Consider the following 20,170-nt stretch of genomic DNA (forward strand, 5'->3'; position numbering starts at 1 on the left):
TCAGGCTTATTTTCTTTTTGTTTTACTTTGTTTTATTAATCAATATGCGCGAAGATTTCAGCAAATATTAAAAAACGATTTAATTTATCTTTATTGGTGTCCAACTCACGAGATTTTCAACAAATATTGGATTTGTAATTTTCTGGTTGTTGCCAACTCGCGAGAGCGCCACACAAATGTTTGTTATGTATTCTTTTTTTTTATTTTATTTTCATTAGTCTGTGTTTATTTTAGCGATCGTCGTGCTTTCTGTGCGCGATTCGAACTGCTCGCTTCTGCAGTTGAAATGCGAATGCAGTGCAACAATCATCACACACTGCTTGTGTGATTCCAGTTTCGAACAAAACGTGTTCAGACAACCTTACGTTACACGATAGCGGGCTAGCCTTACGCATTACGTTAGCTACACTTTTTGGGCCCATATGATATATATTTTGTCAAAAAAAATGTATATTTTCAACAGTAAATTGTTTATTTTTTGTATAAAATTTTTGCAAATTATAACTTTGTATAAAAATTTGGCAAAAAGGAATTCAATTTCGCTCTCCCTCTCTCTCTTTTGCTCTCATGAGTGCTTGATCGCTCACCTTGAGAGCAAGCAGTTTTGTATTTTCATTTCTTATTGTTAAAGTTTTAGGTTGGTGTCTTGGCTTGTCTTTGGAGTTGTTGTTTATTATTGTGGTGATTTTGTTTTTTGTTGTGATTCCTAATCGTTGTATTGCTGTTGTAATTTACTTTGTTTTTCTTTAGTTTTTTGTATGCTTTTCTGTTGTTATTTTAATTGTTGTGACTTGTAGTCTTAATAAAGTTGTTTGCAATTCAGTTTTGACTTTGTTTTTTCTGATTTTATTTTTATGCTTGTTAATGTTAATTTGGGTTTTTGTTATTATGAATTGTGTTGTTGTCGATTGTTGTTGTATATTTTTAACTTTTTTTATTTTGGTTTCGTTGCTGATTTTATTTTATTATTTGTAGTGTTGATTTCTGGTTGTTGTGCTTTCGTTGTAGATTTAACATAAAAATTGTTGTCATTTTGGTTAAAGTGTTGTTGAGTAATTATGGATGAGTTTTGTTCTTATTCATGTTTTTTTTAAGAAGGTATTCCTAGAGTTCGTATCATTTTTTACTTTTTTCAGGCTTATTGTTCAGTTTTATTGATTTATAATTTATTCAATTATTGTATGAATAATAAATGGGAAATATTAATTACTATTGTTTTCTTTGTCATTAATCACTCTTATTAAGTTACGTTTTATGTCGAATTGTTGCTTTAAATGTTTAAAGCTTAAATTTTGAATGTATTTCTTGAGAGTTCTTTTTTTAGACCTTGCTGTTACGCAGCATTTATTGCTTTGTTGCAACGCTTTAAGCGATATCTACGTTGTTTTTATTAGCTTAAACCTTTAAATTTGGGTTTGTGATTTATTTTATTGCAGTCGGTTTTTGTTTGCATCTTGTTTGTTTTTGCACTGGCTTGCTGTTTGTTTTTCCAAAAATACACAAATGCACACACAAAAAAAAATGTAGCTCGTTAACGTTTTAATGTTCTCATGCCGTTGCGGTTGTTGTTGCCTTTGAGGTGTGGCAAAAAGAAGTGAAATCAATTATTTTCCTGCAGTGATCGCTGGCAAATTGAATTTTCGATTGCTTTCTGGGTGTGTGACACACTTTAAACGTTTTGAACTTATTGATAATAAAAGCAATTAAAATGCGAATTTCTTTAGACAAATGGTTTTATGAAAAATAAATTAAATTTTGCTTTCTGGGCGCACAAATAAATTTGTTAAATGCTTAAGATTATTTGTATCGAAGTTGTGACAGATGTTTTTTTTATTTTTATTTCTAATTGACTTCTCTACTACATCTTCATTGATATATCGATTATATTAACTCATAATTCAGCGCCCGCAAAATGTTAATGAAATGTTCGCCACTCCTTTCACTTTTTTTTCCTTTCACCACCATATTCCTATTTCCTGAGCTGTTCAACCTTGACTATATCATGGCTCTCACTTTCTAGGCAGCCGGTTGAGTCGTGATGCCAATGTAATACCCTGCTATTCCCAAAAGGCTTAAAAGACAAAGGGATATTTGACAGCAGCTTGCTTCTTGTTGAGCATATAAGTTGGGGATACCCTTTACTGTAAAGAGTAGTGCTAAATTGATTTTATCATAATCATTTTTCAAAGGATTTTTATTGCCTTTCTAAGAATAATAATTTATAATTAATAATTTTTCTTTTTATTTTTATAAATTAAAAAAAAAAAGTTATTTAATAAGGGTCTATATATATATTAGTTAGATTTAAGATCATTACATTAAAATATATATTTTAGGTAAAAATTATTTACTGCATTGGAAAAATATTTGTACTCTTTTTGTTTATTCCAAAGTATTTCCCATTCGAATTAAACATTTTTCGCTGGTTTCTTCGCTTTCCTGCCTTTGTGTGGTATTTCTTTTTTGGAGGAGGATTTAAGCATTCATTTCATGGGATCTGCACACGCGTCTTGAGTTCTGTGGGGAAAATGGGGCGGTGGGTGGTTGCGGGTGGCAAGGGGACACTTTGCGGATTTAATTGGGCCGACACGCACGCACACACACAAGTCCCAACACACACATACACACACACACACACAAGAACACATAGAAACTTGGCAGAAATTTCATTTAATTGCATATTAACGCCTGTTGCCTAGACGAATTTATTTCGTTTCTCTCGTCTTGAGCTGTTTTTTTTTCCTTTGTTTCGGCAAAAACAAAAAACAAAAAAAACCCTCCTCAGTGCTATTTTTTTGCTATTTATTTCAATTAATGAAGCTGCGTCTTTTGTCGCTTAATTAATTCCAAACAAAAGGGCTCTCAACACATTTTTTGGGGGCGGCCGTAAAAGAGTGGGAAACTGTGCGCATTTCGGGCATTAACGGATTACATTTTCAATTAACATGTTGAGGCATTTCAATTAGTTGTAATTTGTGACAAATTGCTCTGCGTGTGATTAGAAAAAGGGAAACAGCGCGTTTTCAATGCCAAATGCTTCTGGTTTGGATTTAACGAGAAGAAAAGTGATTTTTCAGTTTTTGCCAAAAGTTTTTGGTGGTTAAAATTATTTTTAATGCAGTAACCATTTGTTAAAAATATGACAAGTGTTTTCAAATTACTTCAATAAACAAAACCAGTCGTAAAAAGTTATGTAATTTTAATGTGGCTAAACTATTTACTAAAAATGCATTTCAAGAAACATAATATTCTGAAAAAATACCCCACTATAAAGAAGTAGTCTGGCTATTTCCCGTGGTAAATTGCATAATAACAACATCCATCAGAAATACAAAAATTAGAAAAAACACAGGCAGCTGCAGCTAAAGATATACGAAAACTGAACGATGTGCGGCAATCTATGGCGTTTCATCTTAATTATTTTCAACAGCTTTTCATAAAATTGCGGCTCAAGGCGAACGGCAAACAGATTGCATTACAACAAGTTGCACAGGAACGAAGAAGCACGTTTTAAAATCGGGAAGAGCGGAAAATTGAGGAGGGAAACTTTATTAAATTTACGCAAGTAAATGGCAATTTATTTCCAGCTACTTTCTGTGCCCAGCTTCACTTTGCCCCATCTCTACGTTGCCTGGGTTAAGAGTCATTTTAAATTGGATGAGTCAGGAAACGGTGCGTATGCGTAATGGCCAAATGGCCGACCAAAATGGTTGCGTATACTTGATTAGCAATGACAGGAAGTTAAGTTACTTTTGTAATATATTAAAATATATTAATATATATAATAATATATATATTAAAATGTTATGCTTTTTACTTTAATTTAAGTTTTCCAACATATTTATTTCTACCTAGATTTAAGTTATTTTCAAGCACTTACTATAATTTGGAATGAATCAATTGGACTGATAATATATTGTTTTATATTTTCAGATTTTATGAAATACCAAAATCTTTAAACTTTATTTTATTTAAAAAGGCAGCCTCCTGTTCTCTGATCAATATTCAGTGAGGCTTATTTCGCTCTTTGGTTAAAGCCACCAAATTGGACTTGGTCAGAGCGCAGCAGTTCGTGTTTCGTTTGCCATTCTGCACCAAAACATTTTGCCTGCCTGTGAACGCATTATTTTGTCATTTGCATTTGCATTTGCCTTCTCTTCTTACATTTTAGGGCCAAAAAAAAAATTGTTCTATTTTTTTTTTTGGAGGTGGGTGTGGTGGTATTCTTTTTTTTCGCTTTTCCTGCTGCTGTTTTGCGCTTTGTTGCATGCATTTCGGCCCGCAGGCCGTGCAGATATTTTCCTTTGGCTGCATTCAAGTCCCCAATCCCAATCCCAAATCCAAATCCAATCCCAAGGCTCCAGCTTTGGCTCCTCGCTGCCAGTTTTGTCCTTGGGCCACCAAGTCGAAGTTGCGGAGGCTCTTTTTGCTTCCTTTTTCGTCCTGTCAAATTCCGTACAAATCGAGTTAACTTCGCCGGTGTCGAGAAACATCGAAAAACCGAAAAACACGCGAATGGAAATACAAATTTTCATTCTGCATGCAATACCGTGATTCGTGAGTCGTGATTCGTGACCCATGACCCACGACCCCCACTCATTTGGCCCCGCCTTCGGCTAAATCAACAAACAAACTGCGACATCTCATCTGCATCCGCGTGTCCTTGCAACCTGTCTCTAATTAGTGTAACTATTTGCCCAGCACCCAGTTTGGTCCCTCTTAGCTTGTCTTTCTTGCTTTTATTTGGCGATAATTATGCGTCTGAGATTGAATGGGGTTCTCTAGGAAATTTTGCTGTTTATATTTACTACTTTATGTACTGCCTTGTAATTCATTGAATGGGGCTATATTTAAGCCGCCTTTAATAATTCAGAGTCGAATATAAAAAACCTTGAAACCTTGACTTGTAAAGACTACAAGTTTTTGTTTTTTATAATTGTAAAAAAAGTCGATATTGAAATGATTATTATCTGTCTGCTTGCCCTTTTAGTAAAATACAATATTAAAGAATTTAAAAATATATTCCCCTCTTGATGGTAGTTATAGGTATCTGGGATATTTACCAATCAAACTCATGTACCATTGCTTCGATCTGGTTCAATAGCTAGTTTATTTGCTTTGAGCAATTGACTTTTAAGCGTTTTGAATGCTGAACGTTCTCACTTGAAATGCGGATCGTGACGTTGGCAGGACAAACGAAAGAACTTTGGCGATTGGTCACCGCCTTGCACACCTTGCGGTTCCTATTTGCCATGCCTTTGGGATGGTGTGGATGGTGCACGGTGCATGGTGGATGGGGGGTCGTATACGTAATGTGTCCTGCTGGGCCACAAAAGTCCATCCTCATTTTAAGTGCAAACGGCAAACGGCAAACAGCAAACAGCAAACTGCAGTCCCCTGTGCGTATACGTATACGTATGCGTGTGCAGTGCGACTTTCGAAGCCAAACAAAAGGACAAGGACGGACAGGCAATGAGCAGTAAGCAGCCCGTCCATTGCAGGCACTTTGAATTATTAAAACTGCACCACAAGGATAACAATAACCAGAGCAGAGAGGACCAGAATCCAAAGCCTAACAAAGCCCACCAGTCAGTGTGTGCGAGTGTCCTTTGTGCCGTGTTTTGTGCATTTGACAACACACAACGAAAGACACCCACAGATGGAAAAACGACAGGCATACACAACAGCTGAATTTTAAGCTTGGATATTCAAATTTATAATTTTGGAGGGAAAAACCAATGTCGGATTTGGTTATATACAAATTCTGGAAAGTATTTGTTTATTCTAAACGAAACGCAAATATTGTTTTTAAAACAATTGTTGGTTTAGAGTTATTGAGTTATGTATAATTCTTCATTTTTTTTTGATAAATATAAAATCTTATTAGTATGTGATATTTGACATAAAAGAATAAGCAACAAAAAATTTAAGAATTTCTTTCTCTTGCATTTACATTTTTAATACATTTCAATAAATTGAGGCCAATTAAAATAAACTTTTAAATGGAATCTAATTTAAAAACCGCATAATTAAATACAACTTAAAGTATAGTTTTTGTTTCAGGACCAAAATACCAAAATGTAGGAAAGGAAGGAAAACTTTTGAGAGAAATCGATGCCAGATTTAATTAGTCAGTGCCAACTGTTGACAGCAGAAGGAGGAGACATCCCAAGGATCAGCAGATGCAGAATGCGATTCCCAAGTCCTTTAAGAGGGGTTTGGTGAGGGGGGGTTGTTGTTATGTTGGGTTGTGGGGTTTGGAGGCTCAATAAAGGGAAATGGCAGCTTGCCAGGACATGTTTAGTGCCCGTAAAGGGGAGCCTTCAGCAGGATCCCCACACCCACGCCCACACCCGCCGCCTTCCATTCAGGTGGTGTGCTGCGTCAGGACGTTTGACATGTATGTTGTCCTGGCGAAGAAATAATTCAGCATTCTTTTATGAGCCTCTCCATGTCTCTATTTCTCTATTTCTCGCCCCGTGTCTGTGTGCGAGTCTGCATTAAGTTGCATAAAGCAAAGATGTTATTATGATGGGCCTTTGACCACCCTATCGTTTATTTAGTTATTATAATAATGTTAAACATGTTCAAGAATATTTTTTTGTTGAAATAATAATTCATATTTGGATTTGAATTTCGCTTGAAATGGCCAATTTTCTTTTGGTTTTAATGTGTTTCCTTCAAGATTACTTTTCAAAGTGATCACTCTCGATCGAAATTTCACTTACTTAATGGCAATCCACACGAAATGTGATGCATTCTCCGGTATTCACTGAAATCGCAAGCTTTGCAACCTTTTGGCTTAATTGCTTTTCGGCTGCCCATCCCCTTGCTTTTCCCCCAATTGCAACCCTTAACCTTTAAAGTTCACCCAAAAAACCAAAAAAAAGATAAGAGAAATCCAAACCACAGGAAGAGAAAAACCGCATTCGGCTTCAATTGTTGGCTAACAAAATGGATTGTCTGTGTTGGTCACATCTGACTTTGGCAGAAGTCATCTGACAGCAGAGATAAAACTATAAAACGTTGGCAAGACAGACATACAAGTCCAAAGTAATAGTAGTCATAGATCAAAACCCTTAACTTTTGAACTCAACACCAACTAACATGAGTGCATCACAAAATGTAACTAAAATTTCTCCCATCTTACTAGTTTAATTGTTAACTAGTTAATTTGTTTAAATTATTGTTTTGGCATATATATATCTATTATTTTGAACACATCTGTAAGTAAAGCTGACGAGGGATAGAGCTGTCCACAGAAAAGAGGCATCAATTCCGTTGACTGGCAGAAAAAAATAGGCAGTCTTCCCCGAAAACGAAACGAAATAAAACTAGATTTTGCAATTAAAATGCAACATGATGCAGGATGGCAATGGTTTGGGGATGGGCACAACTTTGGCGGCAAAAAGTCAGCAAATGATTTTTACAGTTTGCCTTCGAAAGCAGTTACAGAAACAACAGCAAACAGGCACAAATAAAATGCATGGCAAAGCAGAAAAAGTTTGTCCTGGCAAAAAGATATACAACAAAAACAAATAAAAGAAATCAACACAGAAATACATAAAACCCACCGCAAAAGTCCAGGTAAAAAAAGGGTTATAAAGGTACCTCCCCCTTTTTTGCATGACCAATAAATTGTATGTTGTTTTTTGTTTGTTGGTTTTTTGTCGGTTTTCTGTTTTATGTTTGTTGTTGTGCTCCTTTTTGCTTCCTTTTTATCCAACAGGCGGCGCCACAAGAATTATGGTTGGACAGAAGAAAAGGCGTGGAAAGCCCAATGAATTATTAATCAACTTGGACCTAAAGCGCAACAAAGAAGTACAGGAAGCGGAAAAAAGGAAAATAAACGACAGAAGAGGTGGAGCAGTCACTGGAAACCAAGAGGAAAAGTATTCAACTACTGTTTAGAAAACTACTTTGATCGAAAAAATATGTTTTACACATACCATTTTGAGTTGCAATTAAATATGGATTTTGCAAATTTTAGCTAGGGGTATTTTTTTTTTTTTGCAAAAATGGCCATGATAACCAATCGATTGGAAATTTTATGACGAATTCAACAAGGTATGACATTAAAATATTAAGATTTAAAGATACAATTTTTGCAACCAGATTTTATTAATTATTTTCCTGATACGAATATCTATACATATTGAAAAAAAAAACCAAAACCAAAAACAACGATAATAAATGTAAATTTCCTCCAACATCAAATCAGTAGTGTCAAAGTGACTGAATGGGCGAGATGGCTGGCAGCGGCGATTGGAAAATGCGGGAAAATGTGGGGAAAATGTGGAGAAAATGTTGGGGCAGGTCAACGGCAGTCGTCGCAATGAAAAGAGACGGCTTATGATTCGCCCGAAAGAGACGGGATGAGAGTGGGAGAATTCTTCAAATTCCTCGTTATGTCTTCCTCGAAGTTTGTGACTCTCTTTTATTTTTTTTTTTTTGCTTTCCCCACTCCAATCCTACATACGGCAGCATCAGCTCAAAGAAGTTGGGTCGACTAAAATCGAATTTTCGAAATTTGAAAAGCGGAATCGTTTGCCCATTTTTTGCCCACTTTTGCCCACCAATTAGTTTTTTTTGCCCACCTCCAGTTTTGAAAATATGGGAAGTTCGAAAATTTTCGAAGATTTTCGAAAACATAAAAGTTGACTTTTTTAAATTTTTTTTTTTTTAATCGCAAGAGAATCGTTTGCCCACGTTTGCCCACCTTTTAGAATTTTGAAAAAGTAAAAACTTTAAAAAATATTGAACTTTTAAGTTTTCATAACTTTTTACCAAATAAAAAATCATTTGCCGAAGGCAAAAAAACAATTTTTTCGAAAAAATAAAAACTGCCCATGTTTGCCCACCTCTTAAAATTTCAGAATCTAAAAAAAATTCGTTTTTCCACCTCTTAAAATATGATTTTTTAGCAAAAAACGTTTGCCGACGGCTTTTAAACAGCCTTGTCCGAAAAAAAAATTTGCCCACCCATTAAAAATAGTTTTTTCAAAAAAATAAAAGATGCCCATGATTGCCCACCTCTTAAAATTTAAGAATTTAAAAAAAATCGTTTGCCCACCTCTTAAAAATATGTTTTTTCAACAAAAAACGTTTGCCCACCTCTTAAAAATTAATTTTTCCGACAAAAGTCGTTTGCCCACCCCTTAAAAATAGTTTTTTCGAAAAAATAAAAACTGCCCATGTTTGCCCACCTCTTAAAATTTAAGAATTTAAAAAAAAAATCGTTTGCCCACCTCTTAAAAATTAGTTTTTTAACAAAAATCATTTGCCGACGGCTTAAAAATAGCTTTTTTCGACAAAAGTCGTTTGCCCACCCATTAAAAATAGTTTTTTCAAAAAAATAAAAGATGCCCATGATTGCCCACCTCTTAAAATTTAAGAATTTAAAAAAAAATCGTTTGCCCACCTCTTAAAAATATGTTTTTTCAACAAAAAACGTTTGCCCACCTCTTAAAAATTAATTTTTCCGACAAAAGTCGTTTGCCCACCCCTTAAAAATAGTTTTTTCGAAAAAATAAAAACTGCCCATGTTTGCCCACCTCTTAAAATTTAAGAATTTAAAAAAAAAATCGTTTGCCCACCTCTTAAAAATTAGTTTTTTAACAAAAATCATTTGCCGACGGCTTAAAAATAGCTTTTTTCGACAAAAGTCGTTTGCCCACCCAGTAAAAAAAAGTTTAGTTTTTAACAAAAACTGTATATTTTATTTCTTAAATAGATACCTTATATTAACATGTTATATTGTTATAATAAATCCGTATGGCTGAGAAGCTACTCGGTCCGAGTATATATAACTATGTGGATCGCCATCTTAGTATCCGATGCTGTAGATTTCCGCCACTGTCTGGACATATCATTATGAAGTTCCCAAAATCCAGTTATTCTTCGGCAATGTGCGATATAATGTCCTATGCTCGTACCTGTCGAGGGAATGTATTCAATAGCTCCGCTCAGTATATATCTTTGGTTTTTCACAGAAATTTCAAGTGGTAGTTCCAGTAATGTTGCCGATCCTGTTGCATCCGTTTTAAATATTTTGTGAAATGTACTTTCCATTGCGAATTCCAAGTCAATGATGATATGAGGACCTGGATCTATTTCAAGGATCAGCTTTTCACCGCATCTCGTGCAATTTTCATTATATCTGTAGAAAAATTCCTTTATGAATGCAACCAGTGCACCGTGTAGGCCGAGTCTGCTCACTTGCTCAGCGTCTACAAGCTCCAATCTATTTATCACATTTTCGAGGTTGTCGCACTTACTTACTTCGCTCAATTCATGCGACCGGCGTATTGAAGCACTGGGTATTCCACTAAGCACTTGGCTTATAAATGAGCCTATATTAGCGTCACATTTAACAACCCGATTTTTTTCTTCAAAAAAACTTATTAATATCAAGCCTCTATCGCAGTAGAGGCCAGAAGAAATTCCCTCGGAAGCATATTTTTTAATAAAGTCCACTGTTAGGTTGTCCGTATAAATCGAGTCCATCTGGCGCTTGTAAACAAAATTGTCCATATAGGCTGTCGACAATATTTCCACAAGAGAGTCGAATGGGCAAGTGTTTTTGAATTGGATCGATCGTGTTCCAATCCACACTGGACCCATTGCTCCGCCGTTATGCAAGATCTCGTCCCTTTTTCTTCGATGTGGTCGATTGTACAGCAAATCCACATTAGGACACTCCTTTAGGTATTTCCCTCTGGACTTTTGATTAGCTCCGTCGTGTAATCCATTATTTTTACTTTTGTTATTTACATTTCCAAAGTCGTCTTCCTTGATATTATATTCTGGTAGTTTTGTGGTGTTATTTTTAACCTTCCAGTTCTCTTCTTTTAATAGATATTCCACGTCGTCTTCATTTGAAATATCGCCCAAGGATTCCTTTTCATTTTGAAGCGCGTTTTCTTTTATTTTTTTAATAAAAACTGGTACTGTGTAACATTTTCGTTTCATCGCCGCACGTTCCAGTTTGCAGACCGATTCAATGCAACGAATATGTTGCACCACAAATTTATCAGCCCGCACTGGTCGGTTGAATATACTCATGTCCGAGTTTTTTAAATCCTTGAAGTATGCTTCCACCAGCGCCGAAGAACCCACATCGTACTTTGAGGAAAATTTGTCCTTCATGACATTTGTCCACAGTATAAAGTATCGTCCCAATTTCAAAAGCTGCTGCACCAACTCAGGCAAAAAATAGGGGTTTGGTCGACAGCTTACAGATTTGCACTTGGACGCTTTCTTCTCTGCGGATTTTTGGATTTTATTTATGAAGTGGGCTATATCTCCATCCATTTCCTCCTGTTCTTCTGGTAACCATTCATTTTCCTGGTAGTCATATTCCGGAGCAGTAAAAGTGGCGATGCGTGTGAGGAGATACTTTTCGTTTTTTTCGCTTGGCAGATATTCCCCTTCAATGTTTTCCCCGGAGGCTTCGCTAAGCGCAACAATCAGCATTGATTTCATCATCCGAGCAAAACTTTCCTTGGTTTCACATGTCGTAGCCACACCAATGCATCTTATGTAAAAATCCTTTACGTTTGGTAATTTTCCTTTAAAAACGTTTTTTCGGCACATCATTTTTATAAGGTGGGCGATGTCAAGTCGTATGTAGCTTCGAGGCAGTTGCATATTTTCTTCGTTAGAGAGACATCGGAAGCAAGTCGCTAGATATTCATTTAAACGGCAGTCATTAAAACTCAAGCTTATTCCATTAAGTAGCGCCAAGGAGAAGTCGCACACAACCTCCGGTGGGAATCGTCCAGATTTTGAGATAAATCGACTGAGCCAGAATTGAATACTAGCAGTATCATGCTTGGCCGAAAGCATTTGAAACACTGGAAATATACTGTCATCACCGTGCATCACAATTTGATATAAAAACACATAACTCGTATCCCCGTTCGGTTTCGCGATTGGTAAAACAACACTTCCAGTGGCGTCGACACAAATTTTTTTTATATTTTTGATCCTTGAAATGTATGTTTTAATTTGAGCTCCTGTGCAGTAAATGCAGAAAAATTCATCCAATCCGATATCCATTATGCATCCTGCCAATTCACCCTCATATTTTTTGAGGTATAAAGACGAAATTGGATCCCAATCCTTGGTTATTCCTAGGTGCCTATTAATGGCCTCTTCACGAAGTTTTCGAAGTGTGGGCAATTTCGGAATATAGTTTGGTTCAGCGTCGTCATCACTCATATCCTTGGTTGCTTCCTTTCTCCAAACCGCAGCTTTTTTCAAAATCAGTTCCTTTCCTATCTCTAGTCGTCTGGATCCTGTGCATCGTCGTTTTTTATCATGTGGAATTCCTCGTGTATCTGGTACCGAAACAGATATTAAGATGCCACAATTTTGTTCAGGTTCCACCAGGCAATGTCCTTTAAAAGTGGAATTGCACTCACTGCAGTGACCCTCGATCCGTAGCCATATACTATCCTCTTTGTCCGATATTTTAGCCTTTTTAAAACTGAAGGCACAAGGCAGGGGAACTTTTTTATACAAGTACTTGGCAATAGTATCCGTCCAGTTAGGATGCAGATAGGTCTTTGATCGCAATTCCATTTTTTGATCCACCTTAGGGGCAATTGGTCTCCACACTTCTTCGTCCAAATGCAGGTTAAAGTAAAGAATGGGCAAAGGTCCGTTTTTTTTAGGTTCTATAATCTGGAACTCCGGGTCGTCCTCAGCCGCCGTCCAATTCAATGTTGTACTATTTGCAGTATTGTCCGGCTGCGTTATGCCACATCGTTGTTTTACCATAGTAACCACATCGTTCCGGTTAACTCGGGCATAGAAATTCAGAGTCTTTGCACTGATCATTCCTTGCAACCGCTTACTGGCTTCCATCCACACATCATGGTTTCTTGGCTTAAGAGCACCAGTTTCCGTAAAAATGTTTAGGCTGCAAAGTACATCCACTAAGGCGGGGAGAAGAACAGTTGACTTGGCCGGCATTGTGTCAGGAAATCCTTAAAAACTTCACAACAATTTAAGTAAAAACACACACCAACACTTTATAAACACTGTGCACCAAAAAATGTAAAAGGCTTAAAAATAAGTTTTCTATGTATGCTATATAATTTATGCTAGCGCGACAAAATAAAAAATAATTTAAAGCACTTATCACTGGAAGAAGGTAAACTTATTGAGTACAAAAAAAACACACAATAAGGAATTAAATTTTAAGAAGTTTTGTCTTGAATTAAAACTATCTTATGTATTACTTTAAGTTATATCTATATATTTTTTTTTTTAATTTTTGAATTTTATTTAGCTTAAAAAAAGAAAATTAAAAATTATATATATTTTTTGGTAGATAAACGTATAGTAATATTATTATAAAAATATAATATATATATACTTGCAGTTTGTCCAGGAGTAATATCTTGTGATTTGGTTTTAAAACATTTCACTATAAATATCGTAGACAAATTTAAATTTAATGCAAGTAACAGTGGCACGAATTTCTAATACCAAGTCAGTCTATCAAAAGAAAAATGTAATTAATCTTTAAAATATAAATTTAAAACTGATTGAAATTGAAATTTAAAACAGAAATTAAAACTTGAAAATTTTACAAGACTTTAAATAGACTTTAAACAAAATTTACAAGGAAACAACATGAGCTCAATGATACTGATTATATTAAAATTTCGTGCTATGCCACTTCACTTAAATTCCTTGTAAGTCTTTACAAAGGAATAGTCACTACACCAACACAAATGACAAGTCACGAAATTATAATATTAAAAAAATTTAAAGTGAAATTTTAAATATTGAAAATTTTTGCAAGTCTTTAAAAAGACTGTAAACAAAATTTACAAGGAAATTATTATTAGAATTTCGTGCTATGCCACTTCACTTAAATTCCTTGTGTGTTCAAACGAAGGAATAGTCACAACACTGATGACACTTATGCACCAACAAAAATGACAAGCCACGAAATTCAATATCAGGTCAATTAAAATGGAAATTAAAACTTAAAAATTTTGCAAGTCTTTAAAAAGACTCTAAACAAAATTCACAAGGAAACTCGAAATGAAAACAAGAACACTGATTATTAGAATTTCGTGCTTTGCCACTTCACTTTAATTCACTTTGTTTTCAAAAGGCGATTTAAAGAGTTCCGTACGGTAAGCGTTTTCAAATATCGCGCACAACTTTTCACTTCACTTTTCACACAAAAATAGACTTATTGTGCAATCTTGGTGTCGATTTATAGACCTAGTATGAGAATCGAGGAGAATAACGATTTTTAAAAAGGCAACAAGTGTTTCAGGTTAAAAATTATGCAATCCCAAATTTGTGCAGGTTTGCAAAATAGGTACCTGTTAAAAAACCCAAATTTTGGTCAACAAATTTAACCCCTTGACAGGTAAAAAACGTGCAGACCGTTAATGTAACAAGTCATTCAGGTTTAAAAATGATTCAAATATTTAAATAACTACCTGCTAAAAATTGCAACTAAAAATCCCTATTTTAGGTTTTGGTTTTCTCGAAAACGGAACACTGCTTTCCGGTTACTGTCATTGACAAAAAAACCAAAAACCTTTGTTATTACTTTTAAGAGGTGGGCAAACGATTTTTTTTTTAAATTCTTAAATTTTAAGAGGTGGGCAAACATGGGCAGTTTTTATTTTTTCGAAAAAACTATTTTTAAGGGGTGGGCAAACGACTTTTGTCGGAAAAATTAATTTTTAAGAGGTGGGCAAACGTTTTTTGTTGAAAAAACATATTTTTAAGAGGTGGGCAAACGATTTTTTTTTAAATTCTTAAATTTTAAGAGGTGGGCAATCATGGGCATCTTTTATTTTTTTGAAAAAACTATTTTTAATGGGTGGGCAAACGACTTTTGTCGAAAAAAGCTATTTTTAAGCCGTCGGCAAATGATTTTTGTTAAAAAACTAATTTTTAAGAGGTGGGCAAACGATTTTTTTTTAAATTCTTAAATTTTAAGAGGTGGGCAAACATGGGCAGTTTTTATTTTTTCGAAAAAACTATTTTTAAGGGGTGGGCAAACGACTTTTGTCGGAAAAATTAATTTTTAAGAGGTGGGCAAACGTTTTTTGTTGAAAAAACATATTTTTAAGAGGTGGGCAAACGATTTTTTTTTAAATTCTTAAATTTTAAGAGGTGGGCAATCATGGGCATCTTTTATTTTTTTGAAAAAACTATTTTTAATGGGTGGGCAAACGACTTTTGTCGAAAAAAGCTATTTTTAAGCCGTCGGCAAATGATTTTTGTTAAAAAACTAATTTTTAAGAGGTGGGCAAACGATTTTTTTTTAAATTCTTAAATTTTAAGAGGTGGGCAAACATGGGCAGTTTTTATTTTTTCGAAAAAACTATTTTTAAGGGGTGGGCAAACGACTTTTGTCGGAAAAATTAATTTTTAAGAGGTGGGCAAACGTTTTTTGTTGAAAAAACATATTTTTAAGAGGTGGGCAAACGATTTTTTTTTAAATTCTTAAATTTTAAGAGGTGGGCAATCATGGGCATCTTTTATTTTTTTGAAAAAACTATTTTTAATGGGTGGGCAAACGACTTTTGTCGAAAAAAGCTATTTTTAAGCCGTCGGCAAATGATTTTTGTTAAAAAACTAATTTTTAAGAGGTGGGCAAACGATTTTTTTTTTAAATTCTTAAATTTTAAGAGGTGGGCAAACATGGGCAGTTTTTATTTTTTCGAAAAAACTATTTTTAAGGGGTGGGCAAACGACTTTTGTCGGAAAAATTAATTTTTAAGAGGTGGGCAAACGTTTTTTGTTGAAAAAACATATTTTTAAGAGGTGGGCAAACGATTTTTTTTTAAATTCTTAAATTTTAAGAGGTGGGCAATCATGGGCATCTTTTATTTTTTTGAAAAAACTATTTTTAATGGGTGGGCAAACGACTTTTGTCGAAAAAAGCTATTTTTAAGCCGTCGGCAAATGATTTTTGTTAAAAAACTAATTTTTAAGAGGTGGGCAAACGATTTTTTTTTTAAATTCTTAAATTTTAAGAGGTGGGCAAACATGGGCAGTTTTTATTTTTTCGAAAAAACTATTTTTAAGGGGTGGGCAAACGACTTTTGTCGGAAAAATTAATTTTTAAGAGGTGGGCAAACGTTTTTTGTTGAAAAAACATATTTTTAAGAGGTGGGCAAACGATTTTTTTTTAAATTCTTAAATTTTAAGAGGTGGGCAATCATGGGCATCTTTTATTTTTTTGAAAAAACTATTTTTAATGGGTGGGCAAATTTTTTTTTCGGACAAGGCTGTTTAAAAGCCGTCGGCAAACGTTTTTTGCTAAAAAATCATATTTTAAGAGGTGGAAAAACGAATTTTTTTTTAGATTCTGAAATTTTAAGAGGTGGGCAAACATGGGCAGTTTTTATTTTTTCGAAAAAATTGTTTTTTTGCCTTCGGCAAATGATTTTTTATTTGGTAAAAAGTTATGAAAACTTAAAAGTTCAATATTTTTTAAAGTTTTTACTTTTTCAAAATTCTAAAAGGTGGGCAAACGTGGGCAAACGATTCTCTTGCGATTAAAAAAAAAAAAATTTAAAAAAGTCAACTTTTATGTTTTCGAAAATCTTCGAAAATTTTCGAACTTCCCATATTTTCAAAACTGGGGGTGGGCAAAAAAAACTAATTGGTGGGCAAAAGTGGGCAAAAAATGGGCAAACGATTCCGCTTTTCAAATTTCGAAAATTCGATTTTAGTCGACCCAACTTCTTTGAGCTGGCAGCATCAAGTGGATTGTCTGGGTCTTAGCCATCCTCTCCACTTTCTGCCTCTGTTTTTTATTTTGCTTCACCCATTTTTCTCCATTTTCTACGCTCTTGCCGCTCGTATCACCGCTTAAGTGCACTCGGGTTGCCTGTAAACAAACAGACTACTTGGCCCAAAGGAGGCGACTTGGCTAAGAACATGATATGCCTTTGTCTAGCCTCAAATGCAATGCCGAAAGATGCACTTCTGGTGTGGGGGATTGAAAGCCTGGGCAGGTCACTTCTCTCCATCGCACACGGAAAGCAAATAATCCTTGCGAGTTTGGGTTCTCAACTGGAAAATTTGTTCATTACATTTTGGGGAAGGATTTCGCATGAAATTAGTAAAAGAAAGATGAGGAAAAGGTCATTGAAGATCTTTTGGATTTGGAAAAGTAATGCGCAGATATGCACAAGTTGTAGAAAATTCAACAGAGTTGGGAACGACAAATCAAAAACATCAGTTGCTCTCACTTACTTTGAATGGTTATTCACAAAATTGCTTCACAACAATAACCTACATTTATCCTAAAACAATGACTTGCGTATTATTTGTAACTTTTCTATTTTCTATTGTACGTACACGTTTGCCAGCCGTCTGTTATTTCAACCTTACCCATTAAGATAATCACACATTCTAAGCTAAAGAGGGCCATACTTTTAATTGGATTTCATTTCTTTTTTTGTTACTAAAAAAAAAGCAAGTAAGACCACATTAAAGAACTTTTACTGTATACAGTGCACCCCACAATTTCCACCATCTTTTTCGCTGTCTTTCGCCTAGTTATTATGTTGCTCAAGTGAAAAATGACGCATTATGCGTTACTTTCAATGCGTGAAAGCCGCTTGTGGGCATATGCATGTGTGGATGCCAGTGAGTAAGTGTATTTGTGAACAGTGTGTGTGTGTGTGTGTGTAGTCAAATGTAACCCCTTGTGGCCACACACGCACACACACTCAAACACAAAAGCAAAACCCATGCAGAGTTTGTCTAGGACCGAGATTTTTATGCGAAATTTTCCAACGTGTTTTTATTTTCGTACATTTTATGCAGCTATCTCGGTTACCCAAAGACCCCATTCTCTTTGTCCCTTTTTTTTTTGTTTTTTTAGTTTTTCTTTTTTTTTTGTTTTATTTACTGCCGCTGCGAAATTTTCGCGCGTGTGAAGAATTTTTCTTGCCTGCTGCGCGAATTTTTGGATTTAGTTTTAGCTCATATTTATATGTATATTTTGTTCATACCCTGCTGAGGGGCTACCCATTTCCCCTAAATCTTTCTTCCTGCTGTTTTTCTCATTATTACACAAGGGACTCAAAGTTGTTTTACACTTTGTCCAGTGTATCACAGAATTTTAAGTGGAATTCGCTTGATTAAAATGCATAATGTTAAGAGTGTTCTGATTATGCACAATTCTGTTAATAAAGTTTTAAAGAGATTGGGAAACTCTAAGGGATTATTTCTTTTATACAAAGAAAAATGAACAAAAGACATTTTCTAATTACTGTTTACAAGTTCCACTTGATCTACAAAGTTAATTCCCCGTATTTTTATAAACCAATTTTTTATCTTTGTATTGAGTAAATAATAACTTTTCAATAAGAATATATTTTAATTCAAAATAATCTACAGAAAATGATTTCTTCGTTTTTTGTGATGAAAAGCCGTTGTTAATCGTATTCAATTATCATTTTGTTTTTTTTTTTTTTGGCAAGATACATATTAATTAAACATTGAAGCACTATTCAATTATGGAGTTTGGCATCTTAATTAAATCAGAGATGTCACAGGATGAAAATGTATTCATTAGGGACACCAGAAACTACAATAATAACTTTTTCTTGCGCCCATAATTGTCCGTATTTTCCCTTGTTGCATTTTCCAATGCAAGCACACACAAATAAAAAAAAAGGGGTAACCGAAAAAAAAAGAAGATATGGTGTCATCAACACATTGCACTTCCGTTTCCGCTTCGCCAGCGTTGGCCACAATTAATGGCCAAGCAAACAATAAGTTCGCTTTCTTCCTTCTTTGGCCACTGAAACAACAACAACAATGGCAAAAACAACAACAACTGGAGCAACAACAACTTAAATTATGAGTCTATATGTGCAGTAGAATCCCACTTATTAATTAAGCTTTATGGCTTTAATCAAAGTTTATAATTTGTATGGTAATTTTATGGGTTGGTTTTAAAATCTTTTTCCGAAACGGTTTTAATTGTTTTTATTTGTGTCATCAATATTTATTTTCGTTTACTTGAATCAACCAAAATTAAATATAAAACGATCATTTCTGGATTTAAATTTAAAACTTAAACTTAAATACATTAGATATTTGTAGAATTTGACTCAAAATAGTCAAAAACTCTACTGTTCATTAACTCATGGTTCAATTATAACAGTAAACAAACTATTTTAAAGCAATTTATGTAGTTTGTTGGTAGTTTTAGGGCAACCACTAAAAGTCCATATTTTCTAAAAAAAAAAAATGTTCATACTGTGATCGAATTTAACTAATCTAAACTTTGATATTATACTTTTTTTAGTTAAAGGCTCGTAAATTTGTATACCTAGTTTTGATTAAATTTTTGTAGTAAAAAAAAAAATAATAATAAATATTTTCTCTAGAATAAATGTTGTTTATTAGTTGCATAAAAGTAATTATTTAAAACTTTTTGGATTATTATATGCAAGAGATCTCCGATTAGTGGCCTTTCTAATTAGCGGGCGACCACTGTCCGCGTATCAGTATCGTATTAAAGTAGCCATTGGCGGTGGCGGATGCTGCAACTGCATTCAACCTGCAGCAGGTGTAGCCTTGAACACTGACACAAAAATACGGACAGAGTCACGCAAAAACGGAACGGGCAAACAAGCAAGCAAACAGGCACACGCGCGATGTCGTCAAACAAATGGCAAAACGTAAATAGTCTGTGTCGTTTACGGTGGCGTATACGTGATATACGTGATATACTCGTACGTTGCGCATACGACGCGTGGCGCGTCCAAAAAAGGAGTTGACGCTTCCAGCGCAGGCGAGACATTAAACGCACCGCAACCGAACGACACCACAAGAAGCCCAAGTCCACAGGGCAGCGTAAAAGCAGCAAAGGCAGCAATAGTAGCACCACCAGCAGCAGCAGCAGCGGCAGCGGTGGCTAAAATATCAGCTGCAGAGCAGCCAGACAGTATGGCTTAGTTCCCCGACCCCCCCCCCAGACACACTCCTTCATCCTGTGATTCCCACAGAAACCGAAACCCGAACAACCAGCCGACGGCGAATCGGTTTAATTCGGCTTAGTTCGAGTGAAGAAACGAGCAGAAATCGAAAAGTCGAGAGCTGTCGAAGGAAATGGTCGGGCAATGGTGCACCCAAAGAACTTGGGATGCCCTTCTCT

At 35.0% G+C, this 20,170-nt stretch overlaps 1 protein-coding gene and 1 long non-coding RNA gene across 5 annotated transcripts in view; both read right to left on the bottom strand.

The window, feature by feature from the left end:
- LOC108137644 (mannosyl-oligosaccharide alpha-1,2-mannosidase IA) overlaps positions 1 to 20,170 on the bottom strand; it is a 67,724-nt gene that overhangs the window by 39,795 nt on the left and 7,759 nt on the right. The gene's annotated exons all lie outside the window — the stretch shown is intronic.
- LOC121467998 lies at positions 205 to 19,807 on the bottom strand. Of its 2 annotated transcripts, none has more exons than XR_005977990.1 (2): positions 19,753 to 19,807; positions 205 to 1,401 (listed from the first exon to the last, which is right to left on the bottom strand). It is a non-coding gene; the product is annotated as an uncharacterized LOC121467998 (long non-coding RNA). The 2 variants fall into 2 exon arrangements; XR_005977991.1 differs by having other exon boundaries at positions 205 to 1,137; positions 19,753 to 19,803.

This window comes from Drosophila elegans, unplaced genomic scaffold (assembly GCF_018152505.1).
Source record: "Drosophila elegans isolate 14027-0461.03 unplaced genomic scaffold, ASM1815250v1 contig_149, whole genome shotgun sequence".
In the NCBI taxonomy this organism is placed as follows: Eukaryota; Metazoa; Arthropoda; class Insecta; order Diptera; family Drosophilidae; genus Drosophila; species Drosophila elegans.